The sequence below is a fragment of the Saccopteryx bilineata genome, chromosome 3, assembly GCF_036850765.1.
Source record: "Saccopteryx bilineata isolate mSacBil1 chromosome 3, mSacBil1_pri_phased_curated, whole genome shotgun sequence".
Lineage (NCBI taxonomy): Eukaryota > Metazoa > Chordata > Mammalia > Chiroptera > Emballonuridae > Saccopteryx > Saccopteryx bilineata.
Window position 1 is genome coordinate 83,538,677 of NC_089492.1, and position 14,623 is coordinate 83,553,299.

The 14,623-nt window shown below is 37.2% G+C and overlaps 1 protein-coding gene across 8 annotated transcripts in view; it reads right to left on the minus strand.

Annotated features, from left to right (window-relative positions):
- Positions 1–14,623, minus strand: part of NCOA1 (nuclear receptor coactivator 1) — a 199,887-nt gene that overhangs the window by 107,470 nt on the left and 77,794 nt on the right. For 7 of the 8 annotated variants that reach the window (XM_066266533.1, XM_066266534.1, XM_066266538.1 and 4 more), the window contains one exon: positions 13,346–13,504. The gene's annotated coding sequence lies outside the window, so the exon portion shown is untranslated. Of the gene's footprint in view, positions 1–13,345; positions 13,505–14,096; positions 14,193–14,623 lie in introns of those variants that run through there. The other variant, XM_066266535.1, reaches the window with a different exon arrangement.

Here is a 14,623-nt window from a genome sequence, read left to right on the forward strand (position 1 = left end):
TCAAACCAACAACCTTGGGCTTCAAGCCAGAGACACCATGGGGTCATGTCTATGATCCCAACGATTAAAACAATGTATTTAATGAATTTATGTTTACTACTAATTTATTCTACAGATTTAGAGATAATGCTTTCTCTCTCTGAACTAATCTTTTTTTCTAACTGGAAAGAGAATAAGTCTGAAAGAAGTGTAAAAGTTTATTTTTTGTTTTCTATTAACAAATATATAGAAAGAAGAAAATCAAATTAGTTTTTAAATTTAATATTTTAAATTCCTCACATCTAACTTCATTTAAAATATAACTTTTTAAATATAAAAATAAACATATGCATTTGCCTTACTAAAATACTTCTGTTGGTATTAATTTGCTACTGTGGAAAAATAGCATATGAAATAGATATTTGTGCAGCTATCTTATTAAACCAATTTGGCTAAAATACCTTCAACATTTCCTTGTAAATCTATGAAACGCATTAGATGATTCCAGTTATCTTAAAAGGTCACTGGGGAGTGACGTCATGGAAATGGCGCCGTGAGCAGCGCGTCCGACAGCTCTCCCCCAAATCACAACAAATTTATCAACTAGAAACAGAAAAATTTATCCTCGGAGCATTCCGGAGTTCCACACAAACTGATAGCGAAAGGACTGTTATCACTTGAATCTGAGAGACGAGGGTGTGGAGGAATCTACCACAGGGACGTTCTTTCAAACCGCAAGGAAGTGCGCCTGTGGTGAGTCAGCCCATATACTTGGGAACCGCGAGCCGCCACGAGCGGCCGACGCGAGCCGCCACCGCGAGCCGCCGCGCGCGCCCGGTCCGGTTGAGCACCGCTGACGTTCCCAGCGGCCCGCACACTGCGAGTAGGGGTCGCCGGCCACCGGTGCCCGGAGCGCCCCATTTGTGCGCGTGCCTTGGGCGCCCTGCTGGCCCGCACACCCAGGGGGCTCCATTATCCTGCGCCTGGTGCGGTCCAGCCGCCAGCGGCGAGCGGGAGAGGCTTGGGAGATTCTCTCCATGGGCGGGGCACCTCACCCAGCCATTCAAGCTAACAATCAAGCGTTGGGGGAGGGGCGCGCGCAGGCAGCCTAAAATACCTTCGGAAGCACAGCTGCGACCCAATCACTGAAATTAGCTTAACCCATAAAATCTGCGCACCCTCGGTTCTAATTGATAAGATCTCTCTCAGCTCAGCGATCCAAGACAAGAGGCGTGATATTTTTTAGTGCCTCTCGCTAAAGGGGCGGGGACAACTTCTGATTGATAGAGCCTCCATATTCAGGGATAAACGCTAACAAGAAGGACTTGGCAGATAATAAGGTCTATACTACACTAGTCGTAAGCAGAAACTAGTGCCTCTTCTTCCCTGCAAAAACAGGCTACAAAGTGTGGAAAGCCTGGGTTGAGAGGTCCAACTAAATGATAGGCACTGAACAGTCACCTTGACAACAATTGACTCCCACCCCCGCCTGATTACACTGGAGGCCCTGACTCTCAGAGCCTTTCCCAAAGCCTTGCAAGGAGTGGGGATAGAGTGGGGATTTCCCAGCTCTTTGAGCCTCTTACTCCCCAGGCAGAAGCAGTTGCAGCCTTATAGCTGGATCACCAGGCTGCTAATTCAGAAAGAAGGGACTAGGAGAAAGAATCCAGGAAAGCAAACTCTCTCATCGTTGGACCCTGCAAACGCCAACAAGCCTTTACTTCCAGCAAGACTAAAGCCAATTATATGACATTGCCATAGAATCCCATCAACTGCAAATCCCTACCTAAGAGTGACACAGGGGCAGAGCCTGGGGTACAGAGTCACCGACCAGGAAGAGGGAGAAAAAAGAAAAAGGAAGAAGTTAACCTCTCAAAATCAAGAAAAACCCACAGACTTTACAACTTGATCCACTAATTTTTTTTTGTTGTTGTTGTTGTTTGTTTCTTCTATCTTTTTGCCTTTATTTCCTCCACCTTGGTCCTTCTATTCTCTGCCCATCTTATGCTTCCCCTTTCTTGAACTACACTACCCATGAGTGTTGCATTTTATTTTTCTTCTTCATCCTCACCCTCCTTTAAGGTTATACTCCAAAACACTTAACTCTCACTCTCTCCTCTTTTGTCTTTTTTTTTTGTCTTGCTTTATTTTGTTTTTTTCTCTTCCTATTTTATTTCTTCCTTCGTTTTTCTCTTTTTCTTATTTTTTCCTTTCTATTCGTTTTTTCTTTTCTCATTTTACTTTCCTCCTATATAATCCTCAATCACGAACAAATTAGTTAATTTGGGACTCAAGGCTTTTTTTTGGCTTTATTTCTCTTTTTTGCTTTTGTTTTTATTTTTTTTTCTTGTTTGTTTATTTTTGTGGCATTTTGGGTCCTCCCAACCTAAAATCTCCATTGTATTTAGTCTTCGCTCCACTTAATACAACAGATTTTTACTTATTATTTTTATTTTTTCTTCTTTATTATTCTTTTTTGGTCCTTTTTTCTGGTTCCCTCTTATCCCTCTCATTATATCTCTTAGTTGACCATCACTTACAAGCAAATCATCTTATGCTTGTCTAAGATTTTCTTCCTTTTTTTTTTTTTTTGCATTTAGTAGGTCCCTACTCCCTTTTTTTTGCCCCTTGAACTCTTCACCCCAAATCAGGCCCTCCATTATAGGCACGATATTTCCCTGAGGAGGGGAGAGGAGGGAAAGAGAAGAGAGAAAAAAGGAGGGAAATAATAAATTATTACTGTTTTTTTTTTGTGGGGTGTTTTACCTTTTTTTTTTTTTTTTACTCTTTATTAATTCTAATTAGTGCTATCAATAAGAACACCCTCAGATGCCGATAAGAAAGAGGAAATCGAATATTATGGATACAAAAGAAAGAGAGGTAACACAAATAGATGTGGAAAAATCTATGGAGAAAAGACTTAACATATTGGAAGCCTTGGAGCTAAATGACAGAGAATTTAAAATAGAAATCTTAAAAATACTCAGAGATATACATGAAAACACAGAAAGGCAATATAGGGAGATCAGAAAACAACTCAATGAACACAAAGAATATATTACCAAGGAAATTGAAACTATAAAAACAAATCAAACAGAAATGAAAAACTCAATTCACGAGCTGAAAAACGAGGTAACAAGCTTAGCTAACAGAACAGCCCAGACTGAAGATAGGATTAGTGAAATAGAAGACAAACAACTTGAGGCACAACAGAGAGAAGAAGAAAGAGACTCAAAAATAATAAAAAACGAGAAAGCCCTACAGGAATTGCCTGACTCCATCAGAAAGAATAACATAAGAATAATAGGTATATCAGAGGGAGAAGAGAAAGAAAATGGAATGGAGAATATACTCAAATAAATAATAGACGAGAACTTCCCAAGCCTGTGGAAGGAACTAAAGCCTCAAATTCAAGAAGCAAACAGAACACCAAGTTTTCTTAACCCCAACAAACCCACTCCAAGGCACATCATAATAAAGATGACACAAACCAATGACAAAGAAAAAATTCTCAAGGCAGCCAGGGAAAAGAAGAGTACAACATATAAAGGAAGGCCTATTAGATTATCATCAGATTTCTCAGCAGAAACTCTACAAGCTAGAAGAGAGTGGACCCCAATATTTAAAGCCCTGAAAGAGAGGAACTTTCAGCCAAGAATACTATACCCATCAAAGCTATCCTTCAAGTATGAAGGAGATATAAAAACATTCACAAATACAGAAAAGATGAGAGAATTTATCAACAGAAAGCCCCCACTCCAGGAAATACTAAAGGGGGTTTTCCAACCAGATTCAAAGAACAAAAGAAAACAACACCACAAGTAACAGCTCCACCAAGAACACAATAAAACCAAACTTAAACTGTGACAACAAAGGAAAAAAAGGGGGGAGAGGATGGAGATTAACAGTAGCAAAGGATGAAGTGCAGAAATACTTATAAGATAGGGTACTACAATGAATATGGTAGGTACCCTTTTCATTACTTAATGGTAACCACCCTTGAAAAAACCACCACAAAAACACTTGACTTAAAAAAGGTAGCAACAGAGGAAAGAAGTATGGAACACAAACAAACAAAAACAAATGATAGAAAAACAAAAGAGAAGAATCAAACTAGATACAAAACTAACAGAAAGCAATTTATAAAATGACAGTAGGGAACCCACAAGTGTCAATAATTACACTAAATGTAAATGGATTAAACTTACCAATAAAAAGACACAGAGTAGCAGAATGGATTAAAAAAGAAAATCCAACTATATGCGGCCTACAAGAAACACATCTAAGCAACAAGGATAAAAACAAATTCAAAGTGAAAGGCTGGAAAACAATACTCAAAGCAAACAACACCCAAAAAAAAGCAGGCGTAGCAATACTCATATCTAATAATGCTGACTACAAGACAGAAAAAGTACTCAGAGACAAAAATGGTCATTTCATAATGATTAAGGGGAAGTTGAATCAAGAAGACATAACAATCCTTAATATATATGCACCAAACCAAGGAGCACCAAAATATATAAGACAGCTACTTATTGATCTTAAAACAAAAACTAACAAAAATACAATCATACTTGGAGACCTCAATACACCGCTGACGGCTCTAGATCGGTCATCCAAACAGAGAATCAATAAAGATATAGTGGCCTTAAACGAAATACTAGAACACCTGGATATGATAGACATCTACAGGACACTTCATCCCAAAGCGACAGAGTATACATTTTTCTCTAGTGTACATGGAACATTCTCAAGAATTGACCATATGTTGGGCCACAAAGACAATATCAGCAAATTTAGAAAAACTGAAATTGTACCAAGCATATTTTCTGATCATAAAGCCTTGAAACTAGAATTCAACTGCAAAAAAGAGGGGGAAAAACCCACAAAAATGTGGAAACTAAACAACATACTTCTAAAAAATGAATGGGTCAAAGAAGAAATAAGCGCAGAAATCAAAAGATATATACAGACAAATGAAAATGAAAATACGACATCAGAATCTCTGGGATGCAGCAAAAGCAGTAATAAGAGGAAAGTTCATATCACTTCAGGCCTATATGAACAAACAAGAGAGAGCCGAAGTAAACCACTTAACTTCACATCTTAAGGAACTAGAAAAAGAAGAACAAAGACAACCCAAAACCAGCCGAAGAAAGGAATAATAAAAATCAGAGCCAGAAATAAATGAAATAGAGAACAGAAAAACTATAGAAAAAATCAATAAAACAAGGAGCTGGTTCTTTGAAAAGATCAACAAAATTGACAAACCCTTGGCAAGACTCACCAAGGAAAAAAGACACAGGACTCAAATAAATAAAATCCAAAATGAAAGAGGAGAGATCACCACAGACATCATAGATATACAAAGAATTATTGTAGAATACTATGAAAAATTATATGCCACCAAATACAACAATATAGAAGAAATGGATAAATTCCTAGAACAATACAACCTTCCTAGACTGAGTCATGAAGAAGCAGAAAGCCTAAACAGACCAATCAGCAGGGAGGAAATAGAAAAAACTATTAAAAATCTCCCCAAAAATAAAAGTCCAGGCCCAGACAGTTATACTAGTGAATTCTATCAAACATTCAAAGAAGACTTGGTTCCTATTCTACTCAAAGTCTTCCAAAAAATTGAAGAAGAAGCAATACTTCCAAACACATTTTATGAGGCCAACATAACCCTCATACCAAAACCTGGCAAGGATGGCACAAAGAAAGAAAACTACAGACCAATATCTCTAATGAATACAGATGCTAAAATACTAAACAAAATACTGGCAAACCGAATACAACAACATATTAAAAAAATAATTCATCATGATCAAGTGGGATTCATCCCAGAATCTCAAGGATGGTTCAACATACGCAAAACGGTTAACGTAATACACCATATCAACAAAACAAAGAACAAAAACCACATGATCTTATCAATAGATGCAGAAAAGGCTTTTGATAAAATACAACACAATTTTATGTTTAAGACTCTCAACAAAATGGGTATAGAAGGAAAATATCTCAACATGATAAAGGCCATATATGATAAACCATCAGCCAACATCCTATTAAACGGCATAAAACTGAGGACTTTCTACCTTAAATCAGGAACAAGACAGGGTTGTCCACTCTCTCCACTCTTATTCAACGTGGTGCTAGAAGTTCTGGCCAGAGCAATCAGACAAGACAAAGAAATAAAAGGCATCCATATCGGAAAAGAAGAAGTAAAGCTATCACTTTTTGCTGATGATATGATCCTATACATCGAAAACCCGAAGGACTCCACAAAAAGATTATTAGAAACAATAAACCAATACAGTAAGGTCGCAGGATACAAAATTAACATACAAAAGTCCATAGTCTTTTTATATGCCAACAATGAAATATTAGAAAACGAACTCAAAAAAATAATCCCCTTCACGATTGCAACAAAAAAAATAAAATACCTAGGAATAAACATAACAAAGAACGTAAAGGACCTATATAATGAAAATTACAAAGCATTGTTAAGGGAAATCGAAAAAGATATAATGAGATGGAAAAATATTCCTTGTTCTTGGATAGGAAGAATAAATATAATCAAAATGGCCGTATTACCCAAAGCAATATACAAATTTAATGCAATTCCCATCAAAATCCCTATGAGATTTTTTAAAGAAATGGAACAAAAAATCATCAGATTTATATGGAACTATAAAAAACCCCGAATAGCAAAAACAATCCTAAGGAAAAAGAATGAAGCTGGGGGCATTACAATACCTGACTTTAAACTATATTATAGGGCCACGATAATCAAAACAGCATGGTATTGGCAAAAAAATAGACACTCAGACCAATGGAACAGAATAGAAAGCCCAGAAATAAAACCACATATATATGGTCAAATAATCTTTGATAAAGGGGCCAACAACACACAATGGAGAAAAGAAAGCCTCTTCAACAAATGGTGTTGGGAAAACTGGAAAGCCACATGCAAAAGAATGAAACTCGACTACAGCCTGTCCCCGTGTACTAAAATTAATTCAAAATGGATCAAAGACCTAAATATAAGATCTGAAACAATAAAGTACATAGAAGAAGACATAGGTACTAAAATCATGGACCTGGGTTTTAAAGAACATTTTATGAACTTGACTCCAATGGCAAGAGAAGTGAAGGCAAAGATAAATGAATGGGACTACATCAGAATTAAAAGTTTTTGCTCAGCAAGAGAAACTGATATCAAAATAAACAGACAGCCAACTATATGGGAACTGATATTTTCAAACGACAGCTCAGATAAGGGCCTAATATCCAAAATTTACAAAGAACTCATAAAACTCAACAACAAACAAACAAACAATCCAATAAAAAAATGGGAAGAGGACATGAACAGACACTTCTCCCAGGAAGAGATACAAATGGCCAACAGATATATGAAAAGATGCTCAGCTTCATTAGTTATTAGAGAAATGCAAATCAAAACTACAATGAGATACCACCTCACTCCTGTTAGATTAGCTATTATCAACAAGACGGGTAATAGCAAATGTTGGAGAGGCTGTGGAGAAAAAGGAACCCTCATTCACTGTTGGTGGGACTGTAAAGTAGTACAACCATTATGGAGGAAAGTATGGTGGTTCCTCAAAAAACTGCAAATAGAACTACCTTATGACCCAGCAATCCCTCTACTGGGTATATACCCCAAAACCTCAGAAACATTGATACGTGAAGACACATGTAGCCCCATGTTCATTGCAGCACTGTTCACAGTGGCCAAGACATGGAAACAACCAAAAAGCCCTTCAATAGAAGACTGGATAAAGAAGATGTGGCACATATACACTATGGAATACTACTCAGCCATAAGAAATGATGACATCAGATCAATTACAGCAAAATGGTGGGATCTTGATAACATTATAAGGAGTGAAATAAGTAAATCAGAAAAAAACAAGAACTACATGATTCCATACATTGGTGGAACATAAAAATGAGACTAAGAGACATGGACAAGAGTGTGGTGGTTACCAAGGGTGGGGGGGGAGGGAGGACATGGGAGGGAGGGAGGGAGAGAGTTAGGGGGAGGGGGAGGGGCACAGAGAACTAGATGGAGGGTGACGGAGGACAATCTGACTTTGGGCGAGGGGTTTGCAAAATAATTTGATGACAAAATAACCTAGACATGTTTTCTTTGAATATATGTACCCTGATTTATTAATGTCATCCCATTACCATTAATAAAAATTTATTAAAAAAAAAAAAAGGTCACTGGGTAATTATAGATATACACATTGTATGAGCCTTTCAAAAATCAGTTCTACATTGTTCTATCTTGTGAAAAAGATGTTGGAATTTCCTACAAAGAAAAAAAATTAAAACTAATATTACTGACTAGCTATCTTAAACTGTGTAGACACCAAAATAAATATTTGCTATTTACTTGCATGTACACAGGAGAACAGTTTATAATAGCCTAGCAAAGAGGTAACAGCCTAAAAAAAGAAACTGATGATCACAGACACAAAAGTAATTGATAAAAATTTCACTGTTTGTCTCTTTCTACCAACTCCACCCTCTTTCATAGATTAAAAAACTAATGAGTAGAAAAACAGGTAGAAGCTAGGGAGAATAAAGATCAGCATTTTACATAGATAACCCACAAATGACTACCTAAGACCAAATAATCACACTTACTACATAAAATTACTCCAATATTGAAAATAACTATGCCCCTGAACAGAAGTTATTCAATTTCCCTCAAATATTTCAGAAACTCATTTCAGAATTCAGTATGAATAAATATAAGGTCTACCAGAAAGTTCTGTCTGTTTTTGGAATAAAACAAAATACAAATTTTTTTTACTGTCAATAAACTTTATTAAATAATATAATTGCCATTATTATTAATGATTTCTTGCCAGCATGAGGGCAATTTGTATATCCCATTTATGAAAAATGTTTTATCTTTTGATGCGAAAAATTGAACTAGTGCTTGTTTGATATCTTCTTCATTTTTGAATTTTTTGCCTTTCAAAAATTTTTGTAAGGACAAAAACAAGTGATAGTCAGAGGGTGCTAAGTCCAGGGAATATGGTGGATGCGACAAACATGCTTCTGTAGCATTTCTTCCTTGTTGAAATTCGTTAAAATTACAGGGGCATAAATGAACTTTATCAGTAGCCATGGGTACACTATCGTTTCACACATAAGACTAACGTGAATCAACTTTGTTTTAGTTAATTTGCTACGTCAGTATGTATACATTAAGTGATAAAAATAGAGAGGCACACACGCGCCAAATAAACGTGTGCTTACATGTCGAAACTTGTTGTGATAGAAACGGACAGAACTTTTCAGTAGACCTTATATATATGTGTAGCTAATAAAAGAAAAATAAATACACTGAAATTTGATCTTGAATGTTATAAGGTAGTAAGAGTATCAACGTAATAGAGCTGCATGGGTCAAAATCATTTGCCAAAATAATGTAATTGTATTTGAGGGCACAAGAAAATTATCGAGCCAGATAAATTTCCAGTTAACTTCAGGGTCATCCCTCCCAACTGAAATGGAAAGGGCATGAATAAAATTACAATACAAATCTATATATAATCTTCATTAGCCAAATTTATAGAAAGAATATGCATTTTTAAAAGCCTGGCCTGAAACTTAAGGCATATCACTTGATTCAAAATATATTTGTCAAAAACATTATTGATACGTATTGAAAAATACAAACAAAATTCTCCAAGCATTTCAGGTGAATAGCTGGTTAAATAGCATAATATCTGGTCAACAATCACACAAATTTATCTGGCTATAGCTCTTCTAGTGCAATGCCCAACTGAAGACTAACTCTAAACAAGTAATACTCAAATTTCACTTTACAGTGTTCTCAACAGAACAAGTATGAAAATAATGCTTATAAAATAAACCAGAGGCCCTGGCCAGTTGGCTCAGCGGTAGAGCATCGGCCTGGCGTGCGGGGGACCTGGGTTCGATTCCTGGCCAGGGCACATGGGAGAAGCGCCCATTTGCTTCTCCACCCCCACCCCCTCCTTCCTCTCTGTCTCTCTCTTCCCCTCCCGCAGCCAAGGCTCCGTTGGAGCGAGGATGGCCCGGGCGCTGGGGATGACTCCTTGGCCTCTGCTCCAGGCGCTGGAGTGGCTCTGGTCGCGGCAGAGTGACGCCCCGGAGGGGCAGAGCATCGCCCCCTGGTGGGCAGAGCATCGCCCCTGGTGGGCGTGCCGGGTGGATCCCGGTCGGGCGCATGTGGGAGTCTGTCTGACTGTCTCTCCCCGTTTCCAGCTTCGGAAAAATACAAAAAAATAAAAAATAAAAAAATAAAATAAACCAGAGACTAAGATTTATAAAATTTCAGAATAAAGCACCCAGTAATTGCCATCTACTACAGTATCTCTCAAATCTTTTTATTATAAGCCATTTAGAATATACAAAATGCCTATCTTGCCTGCACCAACTTTTGCAGTATAAGGTCAGTAGTAACAAAGAACTTGAAAGGAACAGCCTGACCTGTGGTGGCGCAGTGGATAAAGCGTCGACCTGGAAATGCTGAGGTCGCCGGTTCGAAACCCTGGGCTTGCCTGGTCAAGGCACATATGGGAGTTGATGCTTCCAGCTCCTCCCCCTCCTCTCTCTCTGTCTCTCCTCTTTCTCTCTCTGCCTCTCCCTCTCCTCTCTAAAAAAAGGAATAAATAAAAAAAAATTTAAAAAAAAAAAAAAAAAAGAAAGGAACAAAATAATAAAAAGGTTCACAAAAAATGTAAGCCCATGAATGTGCATTTAATTAAAGGTTAGGATAATGTACTAGTATATATAAAGAGTTTTATGTGTTTTATATATATTAAATCATTTATTCCCACAACTGCCCCGTGAAATGTATATTATTACCTCCACTTCACAGACTCACTGATTGAGTTCAACAGTTCTGACTAATAAAGAAATTATGATCTGATGATGATTGACATATTTATAGGATTTACTATATGCTAATAATCACTATTCTAAGCATATAGCATATTATTTACTCATAAACTTTAGTAATTCATTCACTCATAAATTATAAGGTAGGTAGCATTATAACTTATTTTACAGATGAGGGAAACTGAGGTATGGAGGGGTTACTGAATCTGCTCAACATCATAAGTGGCAACGGTAAACATCATTCTTAGGTAACTTGATTCCAGAATCTGGTCATGATTTAACTTAACCTACAGTTGAATAACTAATAAGTAGAAAAGGTAACTATATGTTCCCAATTTTTGCTTTTGCCTCTACACTAAAATGCTTCTTCATTGGAAGTCTCTTCAGAAAAACTGACAAATATACCACGCCTAAAAATCGTAGGTGGTATTTATAAGATTCTAACACATGAACAGAGAATCTTTTCAATTCTTGGTCCAAACATCATATAGAAAGAAATAAAATTGATCATATATCTAAACCATGACTTATCTTCTTTGGTCATAATATAAAAAATTATTTCCTGTAAGATGTGAATTACCTTAAAATGTAAATATGTATTCCTTCAAAATCAAAAGTTCTATCTTTATACACCCTAATTTTTGTCCAAAAATATATGTTATATTATAAAATTATATATATACTTACAAACACATAAAATTCCCTTCAATAATATCCCGCTCATCTTTAGGACTCAGCCTTCTGGAATTTTGAGCTCCTACTTTGTTAAAACATAGTAAAAGAATTTTATAAGCTTTGTTCTCCAGATAGGTTCTCAGTAACAAATACACAAATCTCCAAATGCCATATTATAGTCTCTTTAGAAAGAAACACATAGCCTGACCAGGCGGTGACGCAGTAGACAGAGCGTCGGACTGGGATGCAGAGGACCCATAGCCTGACCAGGCAATGACGCAGTGGATAGAGCGTCGGACTGGGATGCAGAGGACCCATAGCCTGACCAGGCAATAACGCAGTGGACAGAGCGTCGGACTGGGATGCAGAGGATCCATAGCCTGACCAGGCAATGATGCAGTGGACAGAGCGTCGGACTGGGATGCAGAGGACCCATAGCCTGACCAGGCAATGACGCAGTGGACAGAGCGTCGGACTGGGATGCAGAGGATCCATAGCCTGACCAGGCAATGACGCAGTGGACAGAGCGTCGGACTGGGATGCGGAGGACCCAGGTTCAAGACCCCAAGGTCGCCAGCTTGAGCTGGTTCATCTGGTTTGAGCAAAACTCACCAGCTTGGACCCAAGGTCGCTGGCTCCAGCAAGGGGTCACTCGGTCCGCTGTAGCCCCACGGTCAAGGCACATATGAGAAAGCAATCAATGAATAACTAAGGTGTTGCAACGAAAAACTAATAATTGATGCTTCTCATCTCTCTCCGTTCCTGTCTGTTTGTCCCTATTTCTCTCTCTGACTCTCTCTTGGTCTCTGTAAATAAAATAAAAAAATAAAATAAAATAAAATAAAATAAAATAAAATAAAATAAAATAAAATAAAAAAAGGAACACAGATGGAAACAGACAAGCTCAACATGAGTGCCACTGTACAAAAGAGCTGGCCTGGACTCTTCCATGTCGCTGTCACAGAAAACAAAAAAAAAAGCTTATAAACTATTCCAAGTTAAAGGAATCAAAGAGATGTGATAACTATGCAGTGTGTGATTCAGACAACTAATAAAACTTTAATATGGGTATATTAGATGTAATAATAAAAAAGTTAAGTTTCCTGAAAGTGGTTATTATACTGTAGTTAAGTAGGAGAAACATAATGAATATTTAGGAGTGAAAGATCATAAATGTCGACAACTTATTCTCAGATGATTCTTCATCATTATCATCATAATGGTGGTGGAGGAGCAGAAGTGGTAAACAGAGAGAGAGATAAAGCAAATGCAACACAATGTCTACAATTGGTGAACCTGGGCAATGGCGCAGAGGTGTTCAGACTACCAATCTTGCAACTGTTCGGTAGTTTAAAATTGTTTTTAATGTATGTTAAAGGGAAATAAAAAAGATAAAATGTTTCATTGTGACATGAAGAAAGTAAGACTTTCTCAGAGTCACTCACTGAACAACAAAGAATAAGACACCTAAACCAGAGTTCAGTAGATTAGTCTATTTTTCCTTCCTTTCTCTTTCATAAAGCCAAGGTACTAACATTCCCTTCTGAAACCTATATTAATTTCAATGTGCATTAAAGCTGTTTATACAGTGTAATCTAAAACTTTTCGAACATTTCAAGTAGAAATGTCAGCACATGTTTTATGATGACCTTGAAGCTTCTCAGATCATATATTTCCATAAAAATAAGAGTCAACAGGTAGTCATTTTCCCCCTATACTTTTGTAGAAACAATGCTCTTAAAACCAGAGCTATAATTCTTACCTGGGAGATTTCTTTGTTCATAATGAGTCCTCAGAACAGCTAGGGGCAGGTCAGCGCTCTGAAGACGAGCTGCACGGGAATGGGGTACAGATGTTCTGCAGAAACGGCCACGGTCTCTTCCCTCTCACCTCTCACATTTAAAGACAATTATGTGAATAACTAAAACAAAGGAGAAGAAAAAAAAGCAGAAGGGAAGTTAGACTGTCATTCCATTGTCTAAAAAATGATAAAGATCAGAATGCTAGGTAAAGAAAATACAACTTTTAAGGCCAAATAGAAAAATATTTCCAAAGACTATGGATAAAAATCAGATTTTACAGCTGAAGTCCTTTCTGGTGATTAAATATGTACATACTCCTATTTAAGGCTGCTACTTATGTAATACCTAATTACATTCTACCCTTAATCTTCTGAAGTATCACTTTATGTCTTAAAATTTTTTTTCTAACTGCATTTATGTTTATCCTTTCTACTTATAAATACTAATTTTTCATGTTTTCAGCTTGCATTTCATTATTTCCTTGTTTTCTGTAATACTTCCTCTATGTATTAAAGTTACTATATTTCAGTTCAAATTTTGTACTGAAAATGTTTACATTTATTTTTGTAATACTTAAAAATGCAACTTATGAGCTCTGGTTCCAGCACTGATGGATGTTATCTTGTATTGAAACTAACTCACCCACAGATAAGAATTACCTCTGGACAAAACAGAAAAAATAACGACTCGAAAGTGACCCAAAGTCCTGACCTGTAGTGGCGCAGCGGATAAAGTGTTGATCTGGAATGCTAAGGTTGCCAGTTCGAAATCCCGGGCTTGCCCAGTCAAGGCACATATGGGAGGTGATGCTTCCTGATCCTCTCCTACTTCTCTCTCTCCCTCTTTCTCTCTTTCCTCTCTAAAATGAATAAAGTCTTAAAAAAAAAAAATGACCCAAAGCAGGCAGAAATGTAGGGAATTGGATCACTGAAGGAAAGGAACCAAACTGGATGAATCTATACTTAATAGACTTTCCCTTAAGAGAACTCTCCCCAGTTTACCCCTTACATCCTAGGAGGCTAGAACTAAAGGAGAAGACCATAGTCTCACTGGGTTGAGGCATTTGAGAGTGTTGTTTAGAGTTAAAAAAAAACTCTAGGTAATAGGAGGGGGGAATCACGGTTAGAAGGGTGGTACATTGGGGTGGAAAATATGGAAATCCAGAGATAGGTGATACACAGAGGACCAAAGATGACAGCAGGAATATGAAGAAGTAAGGAGAAAAAAGAGCAGTGCTG